We start from the raw sequence: 11,211 nt of genomic DNA, 5'->3' as shown, positions 1-11,211 counted from the left end.
AGCTATATTTGATACTGTTGTGATGCTTGTGGGAAGATAGGTCCTTTGGGGAATGTTGGTATACAGAACGAATATGGAGGAACTCAGGAATATGGTGTTTTAATAAGAACTGAACGTTTTGGAATCTGAGACATACCTCCAAATTCCAAATGGGATTTTGTGACTCGAGTCCACCAGCTGAGATCAGATAGCTGTAAAAGTTAGATCATGTGTCCTTGTGGAAGTCATGAACCTCTCTTTAATTTTAAAGGATTTAAAGGCCTGATAAGGTGGTAGAGCTCAGACGTGATGAAGCCGTTTGTGCACTGGTTCTTATAACTTGGTCATCCTGGCAGGGTGTTGTGGGTTAATCAAAGGTGAGGACAAGGTCAAGAAAGATGGAGGAGGGAGACTGCCGTTCTCCACCACACCATGTCCACCCGTTACCTCTCCGGTGTTCTTTTCATTCTGCATACTGATCGTGCCTCACTGACTTGGCACATGGAGTTCAGAAAGCAGATCAGAGTAGATCAGAGTTCTGCTGGAGTACAATCATCCAACACTATGCTGGATGTCTTCTCAGTATCTTTGATGCCCTGTCTCACCACCTGTGGACATCATGAAAACAAAGGCTATTGAATATGCATGAATGCATGCCTGGTTCCAGTCTTTTCATTCTAGTTAGCCTTTGAAGGGAGTTGCCATGTATGTCCTGTGTCTCTTTCTCACCACACACCTTGAATTACTTTACTAAATGACCGTATGTGGTCCCTAACCAGTCAATGGTCATGACTGAGAAGCAACTAGTTCAGTGATCAGGGCTGAAGTCTGCAAACTGGAAGACTTGGTTGTCCATTCAAAGGATACGGTACTGTGCACCTGGGACATCAAGGAATTTCACCACCTCCACCTTTCAATACACTAACTCAGCAGAGACCACAAGGGTGAGCCCAGCACTCATCAAAAGTGAGTGTGTGACTCATCTTCTCACTGGGGAAAGAAGGGAAAAACCCAATGCTCCAGTTTTCATGGGGGGTTTCTGCATGGAGATGAAGCACCTGGGCTAAGTGGTACACCAGGTTAAGGTGGGGCTTTGGATTGTTCAGGACAATGTACAGTCTGTTTGGGTGACTGGGATGGTCAAAACTTGTGATTGGGGTTGTAAGTTATCCGCCACTGGATTAAAGAAGTGGTTCAGTAAGAAAAGCCGAGAGGCGCATGGCACGGATCAATCTCCCAGAATGCCATGTGCTTCATACTTTATTCAGTTACTTTTAATATTTAAATTGGTAACTATTGTTGGTTTGTTAGTCTTTAAAATGCCTGTCAGTCAGTCCTATTTTGTATTGTAACTTTGATTACTACGAGAAAGAGTATGAAGAAATAGAGTATCCCAGTCTTCTTCACCACCAATGCTACAAATGTTCCTTGTGTAATGAAATGCCAGCTGTCTGATTCTCATTTAATATTCACAATATAATTGTTCCATACAGAAAAAGATAATGGCAAATAGATTAAAAGAAGAAGACCATGAACATTGATGTTCATGGTCAAAATCCTATTGTGGCAAACTGGGTGTCTTTATGTGCTTGCTCGAAGTGAGGTGTTGCACTTAAAAGCATGTCTGAGGAGACGGTACCCAAGCATGATTTTAAGCCAGAGTGGGTTTAAAATTAATGTTGCACTAGTAAATTTTAAACGTTGCACCAACTTCACTAACCTTGTTGCACGCTCATTTATTTCTGTCTGCCCAAAAAAATGAATGACAATACATGAGCATGAGCCCAACAAAATGAATAAAATGTGCCATTATGGAGCTTTCTGCACCCAGTACAGACATGACAATACACACTTTAGAGACACCTCTTCTCTATTAAGAAGTACCTTCTCAATTTGTACATTGTGTTAATGTATGTGTGCACATGTGTTATTGTAAGTGGGTAATAAGGGTAAAAATTGTAATATTCTTTATTTTCTTCTCTGTAATTTCTTAGTGTACTGGGTTAGATTAATAGCTCATCATTTGTTTTAATATTAATTCTTAATTCATTTTCAATAGAAAAGAATTTAGACTATACTATTCTAAGAAATTTAGAGGGCTTTTCTCATGCATGCAAACTAAACCTTCAATCAAATTTTTTGAATCCTAGAATTGTCAAAATAAACAGAAAGCCAGGGTTTGTACAGTATAAGTCATTGGAATGCAGAAAGTACACATGTTTGCCACTGATTCAAATAACCAGGGCACAGTTTTTCATTAATTTTCAGTTATTCATTAATGCAGCATTATGCACTTTCTCAAGTCATCCTTATGTCCCATCTCATGATGCAAATTCCTGACAAAACATGCCGAGTGTGGCTTGTGCCACATTTGAAGATCTGCGGTGACAAAGGCATAATGTAGTCACAGTCACTCTGACCTCTTTCCAAAAAAAAGCTTTTTATGTTGAAGTATCAGCCTCCTTGGAAATGCCATGTGTACTACGGGGACTTGCTTAAGACGTCCACTAACAAGAAAGACGGGATTTAAGAGCAGGGTTTTCAAGTAACCCTCTCAGCAGAAAATCTCTCAGCTAGTTCTTTTTGAGGTTGTTTACTGCAGTCGTGAACCTTCTTTCAGCTGAGTGTGTAATGCTGTACATCCTCATATCTTAATGACAAGCTATGACTTCCTTATAAATGTTGAGCACTCCCAAGTACTGTACTTTACATCCCAGATCAATAAAAACGACTTCCACTGGGCACTGGCTCTTCTCTTTATAGATTCCTCTGCCATGCTCTCAAAAGACATAATAGCACCAGAAACAACCATTTACAGTAGCACTTTAGAGCTATGCGGGGGCATTTTCCACACTTAAGTTGCCAAAAAAAACAAAAAATATTTTAAAAGATATTAAATGTATGGATATCATGGTTGTATCTTTTCCCACCGGCTAACCTGGACTCCTCTGGCAGCATGAGAGGTGTTTTGTTCAAGGGCCTGCAAATCCATCCGCCCCAAAGAGGTGCAATAAATGCTAAATTCTGTGTACATGACCTAATAGACACCCACTCTGATTGACAGGGAAAAGAAAAACTAGGCCATCCTACCACCGCCAATTATACTCATTTTGATTCCTGGCCATGGATGACAGTGGCATTGCTAGGATTCAAACTAGTGTTCTCCCAACCCATGAGACCTTAAGCAGTTGCAGTATTGCAGTATTCTCTTAAGATGATACAAGGAGATTGTGCAGATCTTTAGTTATGTCCCATTTTGACAAAATGAAAATTGCATTGTCTTAAATCTCACAAATGCACAGAAAAATGTAGCCCACATTGAGTCATGTTTTCTGTTGCTATGCCAAATGGAATACCATGAGGATTAAGCAGAGGTAATACTGTATGTGTATATATATACTGTATGTGTATAAATATATATATATATATATATATATATATATATATATATATATATATATATATATATATATATATATATATATTTATAAGTGAATTTGAAAAAGGACACCTGTTATCTTTGGGTGATGAGGGATAACACAAACTGTGTGCGTGTTTGCGTGTGTGTGTGTGTTTGTGTGTGTGTGTGTGTGTGTGTGTGTTTAATCATCACTTTGTAGGCCAACTGAGTAGGACAGCCTTAATTAATCTGTTTGAGTTGAGGCCCTGAAATGGCCTAGAGTTAACAATATTATGTGTTAATTAAAATGTTAATTAGACAGGATCCCTGAAGCCAGTGTCTGAGTCAGAGTCCTTTTTAGGTCATATGAATCTCCATTGGACATGCTAATACTCAAACTGTAGAAAACGTTGAAGCCTATGCATACTAAAATCTTGCAATCAGAAATCTGTTTTAAATCTGAAAATTTGTTTATCAAATATGTTACTAAAGTTTCAACAATAATAGAGACTTTTCATATTTGAACTGTTCTCAGACATCAGAAGTGGCTAGTGTCTTTCAGAACTGATTTTATTATATCCTATTCTTCAAATGCCTTATAGTCTTGTTCCACAGTGAATTGATAGTATAGTGGTCCAAGAACTCTCAGATCTTCTAACAGTGACATGTGAGTCATGTTCTCTACCTGAATAAAAGATACAAAACTGTCTTTTCTTGTTATAATAATTTACCTGTAGGTGACTTTTACACAGTATTTTCAGAAATGTTATATTTTACTTTTTCCATGTTGTTTCTTGTGTATAATCTTTAGAGAAAAATGGTTGCGTGTAGCCTACAGAGTTATGAGTCATCGGAGCCTGGAACTCTGGAAGGTTGAGAAGTCAGTCACACACATGCAGATTTGTCTCCCGTCCTCTGCATTTTTTTCCACCTTGAGCATTATTAACATCAACTCTGCATTTGTCATTTTACTCTAGCAATGTAATCATTAATTATCTTCTGATAACAGTTTTCTCACCATTAACTGACGATCATTGACAAGTCTTGCATCAATAAGCATCAATCAAGTAAAGGCTTATCATCTTCATTTTGGTAATATGCAGTTTAGTGCTTTATGAGCAGTGCTTCACTGCTTAAGTCATCTTAAAAGTTAACTCAAAGGAAGGGCCTGCTCTAAATTGCTTCATAATGCCCCTGATAAGTCACACTCTGTGAGGAGACATGAATGAGCTACTGACAATATATTACTCTCCCTCTTAATCCTTTCAACGTGAATAGCCTGGAACCCCATCCCCATGGCAATGCAGCTGACTCATGACATCTATAATAAGACTGTCGACTTAAGTCAGAGGAATAAAAAGGAAAAGTTCTTAACGTCAGCAATGATTGCTTTTGAATGACTCGCTGAAAGGTAAAGGGAGACAGGCAGGGATCAGTGGAGTGCATTGTATGGGTATGCGATAGCCCTGGGTGATGCAGCCAGGCACTGTAGAGACTAGGAAAACAGGCTCGAATGCAGCCTATTATGTGCTAACCATAGTCAGGGGTACTTAAGAAGGCATTTCATACTGCAGCCAAGCAGGCATCTGCACATTGCATGTCTAATTTGGGGAATAAATGTTTGTTGAGGAGCTTGACTGGTAAATCTAAAATCCGGTGTATGCTGAAAGACTGCAGAGTTTATAGTATGTGGTGATAAAATGCCGTGGGAGTTAAATATTTCAGATGTTTGACATCAAACCAGGCTTCGTACATTCTTATTGTGTTTCATGATGAGTATGTTGTACCCTAACCATTTATTTCAGGATTCATTTTAGCATGGTATTTTCACTGTTGTCATTGCCAGCTTGAGCGAATAGAGACCTTTAATGTGCTTTCAATCATGTGTTTTATTAATCCCTGCAGCACTCACCGTCTCTCCTCTATTCTCACTCTGAAAACACCACCAAATGTTGGGATGCATTATCCCCACCATGCTGAGTGCTTCCCCCATTTTCCACAGCCTCTATATCTCTTTACTCAGTTATCTTCACATCTTACTCTCTCTCTCTCTCTCTCTTTCTCTCTCTCTCTCCTAACTAACTCCCACTCATCACTTGCAGCTGTTCCAATTTACCATTGCCTGTGTGTTTGAGAGTGTGCGTGTGTGTGTGTGTGTGTGTGTGTGTGCGCGCACGTGTGTTTGCATCCGTGTGCAAAGGTAAAACCTTGAGGATCCTCAGTGTCTTGTAAGAGATTGCTGTATTGCATTGCACTTCATTATTATCGGCATGGTTGGCATCTCTAAACAACTGGTGTCTTTACAATGCACATAAACTGGGCTACTTGCTTAATGCGCTGCTCTTGCGTAATGTGTCAAGGCCAGTTCTTCATTACTAGGAATACCCAAAGACATTCAATTTCTCATCATTAAGATACCACACACAAGCAGATGAAAACTGCCCAGGTGCTTTTGCTGGTCTGCATTACCTTAGCTACACTTTCCCTTTCTCTGGCTTTGTTTTATGGAGACGAAAACAACTCCATCACCTGTGACAGTGAAAGCCACAGTTCATTAATGTTAAGGATTTCTGCAGGTATCATTAAAGGACCTCACATTAGTGTCAGGTTTAATTGATTGCACTTAATGAGAACAAATAAATAATGGAAGACGCATTTGTGTATGTGTGTGAATGTTTCAATCCCCGGTGTCTTGAAAGAGATTGCAGTATTGCATTTCACTTCACTGTTATTGGCATGATTGGTATCACTAAACAACTAGTGTCTTTACAATGAGTGAATAAGGATGTTAACCACTTGATTTAACTTTCATTTACCACAACGCTTGCCTTTATGTTAGCAAATGTTATAGTAAAGGATGAATTAATGTAACTTCAGCAATATATTGTTGATATAAAGAAACAATGTATTCTTGTTCACCTTAATCAAAATGTAAATATGTAAATATGCAGTCAGAGATATGGGAAGTATCAGAAGTTTTGAAAGCCAAAAAAAAAAAAAAAGACTTAGAATCTAGAAGCAGATGGCCACACTGTGGCCAATTTCATGGACTAAGTTTAGTCTTATACTAAACTTCACTGTAACTGGTAAGTTGCCAATGGAAATTCTCGTTAATTTGTGTTTAGGTTTAATCTGAGTGTGTGGGACCATGTAGATTACAGTTCCATAGGCTTCTTCACTTCTGGGTGGCTACAATACCATTTCAAATAAACAGCGAAACGAATTTCTCAGACTCTGAACCACAGAAAGAGCAAATATTCTTCAGTGGACTAATTAACTTTTAAATCAAATAGCTGAGTGCACTGTTTTGATTTATTCATGCTGCAATATCCCACTAGTTCATATGTGTGCAGAGCTGAAGACGAGACAGAACCCCAGTGAAAGTGCCAGGGGACAGGCCCTGCTCATTTCCACATAAATAAGCATGTGATGTTGACCAAATTAACAACCAGAGACCCCAGAAACCACTCGTGGCTTGCACTCCGGAGGGCGTCATTCTGGCCGTGCTCTGGGTTCACACTCTGCCAATCTTCCTCCGTCCTCTTTTCCCCACTGATTACATGAAAATGATGATGCCGACTCTTGCAAATATAAAATGTGCATTTGAGTGGCTTTTTGATCCCCTTTTTCCTCCACGAAAAAAGACAGGTGCAGATGTGACAGGCTCGTTTGGTTCACAACTATAACCAAATGACAAGATCTCTGTGAAACGAACAGTCTCAGAAGAGGATAAATTGGTTGAGACATTGAACAAGTAATGGCTGATTCTTCCATTATATAATCTATTGTTATTTCTGGTCATAAAATTTCCAATTTCTTTGATAGAGAGAAGCTCTATTAAACGTGTAGATGGACAGTTTTAAATGGCTTTTCCCGCATTTTATTTTCTTTGATGAGACGTACATTTGTCATTATGGCTGTGTGTGTGTCAGAGAGAGACAGACACAGATGGAGAGAAAGAGAGAGAGAATTCTGAAGATGAGCTCACTGTGAAGCTAAACAGCTAATTTAAACTACAGGTGGACTTCTGAGTGATGTGGGGGTTTATGCATTAAAATGTCTGGCATTGTTGTGGTTTAAACAACAGGAATATTTGAAATAATCTAAAATGATGCATCTATTGCTGCTACTGTTACAAAAGGAAGCAATGATAATCCACTATGGGTGTACGGGTCCGTGAAGCCGCCTCTTCCTTAGTTACAGCTTGACAGTTAATGAACAAGCGCAGACAGAATAAGTAATGGCTTATTTCTGATAACAAAAACACCTGTTTGACTCAGACAAAAGTGTACAAAAGACAAGCGTATGTGTTTGGCCCTTGCAGCAAGAAAGTTGGTTGGAATGAGATCAATCTTTGGTTAACAGACATTGAAAGCATTATTCCAGCTTCTCATTAAAAGAGCATTAAAAGGAATTGGGATAGGATTCAATATTAAAGTATTCAATAGTATAGTAGAACCAAGATAACATACAATGCCTCAATTTACATACACACAATAACCTGACAAACCTCGTAGATGATCTAGGACACTGGACTGAATCAAGTCATTTATGAAAGCTGAAGGCATCTCCATTTATAGTCCTCTTTACATGCACAGCGGTGTAGTGGTACAATGGTATGAAGCCCATTAATGACGCATTAAAATTTACCCATGTGTGAGTCTTCTAGTTTTTAAAAACAAAGCACTTCCACACTAGCAGAAGTAACATCTCTTCATCATTCCATAAATGCAGACCCTTTATTTGACCCCTTTCTTAATCATTAGCATGTTTTTGATACCAAAATGAGCTTCATGTATTGGTTTCATAAGGCTTGCATCACTCATGGTATTACCAGAAGAGCTGGAAAATGTCACACGAACTATTTATGAGATCCAGTGGATCTGAGCATTTACATGTCTGAATCTACCTTGAACAGTTCAACTAAAATCAGTCTGGACCACATATTTTAGACCTAAGGTAGACAAAGATTATCGGGTAGTGCTGTTTACATGATCAAACCTTAGCTTGACTAGCCATCTTAGACTGATACTGAATGATTGGTGTTTATGTTACCATAGCGAGTTTGTAATGCTAAGCAATATTTTAACACTCACCAGTGTGCAGGGCAAAGATCTTTTATTTTATAGTGTGTATTTGGAATTGTGCAAATACTTAAAATTCTGGCAACTCCACCCCCTTATCTAGATAACAACCAAACCAGGCAAGTGCCTTGAATATATTAGGTGACACGACTAATAATAGTCACTGAGCATGTTGGCTCTGTGTATAAAAATGTTATAGTAAAATCCTTATAGACAATATGAAAAGCATATTTGATAATCCCACTCTGACTTTAATGATTATTTAGTCTAAATGTTTCCAGTTCCAGCTTGAACTGTAGTGCATGGCCACAGGGTCACATCATCTGCGCTTTCAGTGCCATAACTCACACTCACTCTAGTGCACTCTCTAACCTTTTGCATAGTTTCTCTTAGACGCCTTGTGCAAAGAAAGTTTCAAAGCTGGGGGTGATCAATTTTTAAGTTCTTGCTAACTTTTGCCTGACTTAGCCACCAAAAGATTCCACCCTCAGCTTCCATCCAGACAGCTGCTGATTACAGAGCACAGAGCAGTCAGCCAAATCTTTCTCTTCTCCTTTCAGAGCAACTGCCGCACTAATAACTATCAGATTGTAAACAGCCTAAGTGTTATTTCAATAAATAAAGATGGTACAAAACAGTACATGTAAGAAATTCGAAAACTACAGGATGTTCAACAACATTAATTATGTGGTTGCAAAGCAATTTAATTACATTTCATGAAGTTCTAAATTCACAGAGAAACATCTTGGGAGACTTTATACATAAATGCCTAATGTTGTAAAGTACCAGTTAATCAGTGTCCTTTTTGGCATGGTTGTGTTAATCCAGCAAGTCATATATTCCAACTCTGGATCCGAGAAGAAAACACGTTCACATGAAACTACAAATGTTGTTACATATCTGTCACTAGCAAGCCGAAGAAAATGATGAAACACATATTCTTCCTTTAGTAACACTGTAACCGTGCCGCATTGGTCAAGAAAGTGTCAATAAAAATCTCATCATGTTTCCACAGTTTGGCAAACAGACAGTTGTGGCTCACAGCATGACTCGGGGATTCCAAAATCATGAGAGCATCACTTTCCAAAGGACTTTTTGTTTTTATTTTCAAATTTCTTTATTCGATGAGATCATCAGTGAGGGTTTTGCTCATGCAGTGGTGTATTCTGTAGCACATGGGACATGGATACACCTCTCAAGATGATGTGGAGCCAAAGGGTACACCCATAAGTTCAAAAGGCATCTTCTCTGACAGCAGCACTGAACCCAAAGTATTCCAGGCTTCAAGATGCTGCTGCATAGTATTTTAATGGCAAACAACATAGGACAATGTTCCAGAAGATGAAATCCCAGAGACTGTTGAGAACAGAACATGTGAAGTCTTTACAACAAACATTTCCATATGGAACTGACAACACTGTATCAAAAATATTTATGTTTTTTTCTTAAAAAGAAAATCATGCTACTTGCTTCATTTACAGTGACTTTTACACAGACAGTACACATAAAAGGGATCTGATGTACAGGTCTGAGACATTTTGAGAATGCCTGACTTTTTGTGTTTTTGTCAACCATTACCAAGCTATCAGCTCATAACAAACTGATTGAAAGTTATGTAGCAAATCCTATATGCAATACAGCTACTGTGTAAAGTGCATCTTGGTAGTTCCACTGTCTGTTCAATTTTCATATATGGTGTACATATGATAAACATGGTTTATTATATGGACATTTGAGACCACTTCTGATAGCTAACAAGAAATAATGACTATACACATATCTGCTTTCTTATAAGATGAACAACTCAGTGTTTCATATACAACATTGAGAAATGATGATGGAAAGGTCACATCCAAATTTGATTATGTGGTTTATTCAGAGCTGTTGTTTGGTGTTAATGATTTGTTTACTACTTGTTAACTCATGACTGTACACTGCCTCGTAATAAAATTCAGCTTTAACATTTCAAATCTGTGGAAGATGCCACATAAGCTTTCTCAGTAAGTGGTAGTAGAGAAAATAACCTCATCATTCATGTTTCATTATAAAATACATATGATTTTAAATGATCTCTCTGATAAAATGATCTTTTGTACAATATTTATGGGAAACTGAATCCATAACCAGCATGTTAAACTAAAAAAAGGTCTGACATTATACTTGGAGGTTTTATATATCTTCTCAGCACAAGGTTTAATCAGTCTTGATCAAACAGTATAAAACAATTAAGGACCTAAATATAGAAGATAAACATCCAAGAGACATCTACATGAATGTACATTTCCAAGAGACAGTCCTGATTTACCTTGACTCTGATTCCAAACACTGAGTGTGCATGATTTGTCTTTCAGAGAACTTGTTGTTTTCACATCCTGGCTCTGTTGCTATAGTGACACATGCATATTATCCTAGGGATGTACATTTTTAAGGTAAGTTCAAGTCCACAAAAAAAAAAAAAAAAACAAGCATACAAAACCCAAATTGAACAAAATCTATTTAGTCATGGTGTAAATTAAACCATTCGAATTAATGGGTTTTTGAAACAGACGGTCAGGACCATGGGAATGAGAAGTCCGAAACAATCATCAAATCACATTGAAGATGGTGGAAACATAACAATAATATCACTCAATGCACTTAAGAGTCTGGTAAGATGAAAAGAAATCATAGACCAAGAAAGTGGATTTGAGTATTACCTGTTATGCCTTTTTCTTTTCTGCATAAGGAAAGATGGTATTTAAGAAGTTA

The sequence above is a fragment of the Brachyhypopomus gauderio genome, chromosome 13 (genome assembly GCF_052324685.1).
Source record: "Brachyhypopomus gauderio isolate BG-103 chromosome 13, BGAUD_0.2, whole genome shotgun sequence".
NCBI lineage: Eukaryota > Metazoa > Chordata > Actinopteri > Gymnotiformes > Hypopomidae > Brachyhypopomus > Brachyhypopomus gauderio.
Note: the sequence above shows the minus strand (reverse complement) of the source record.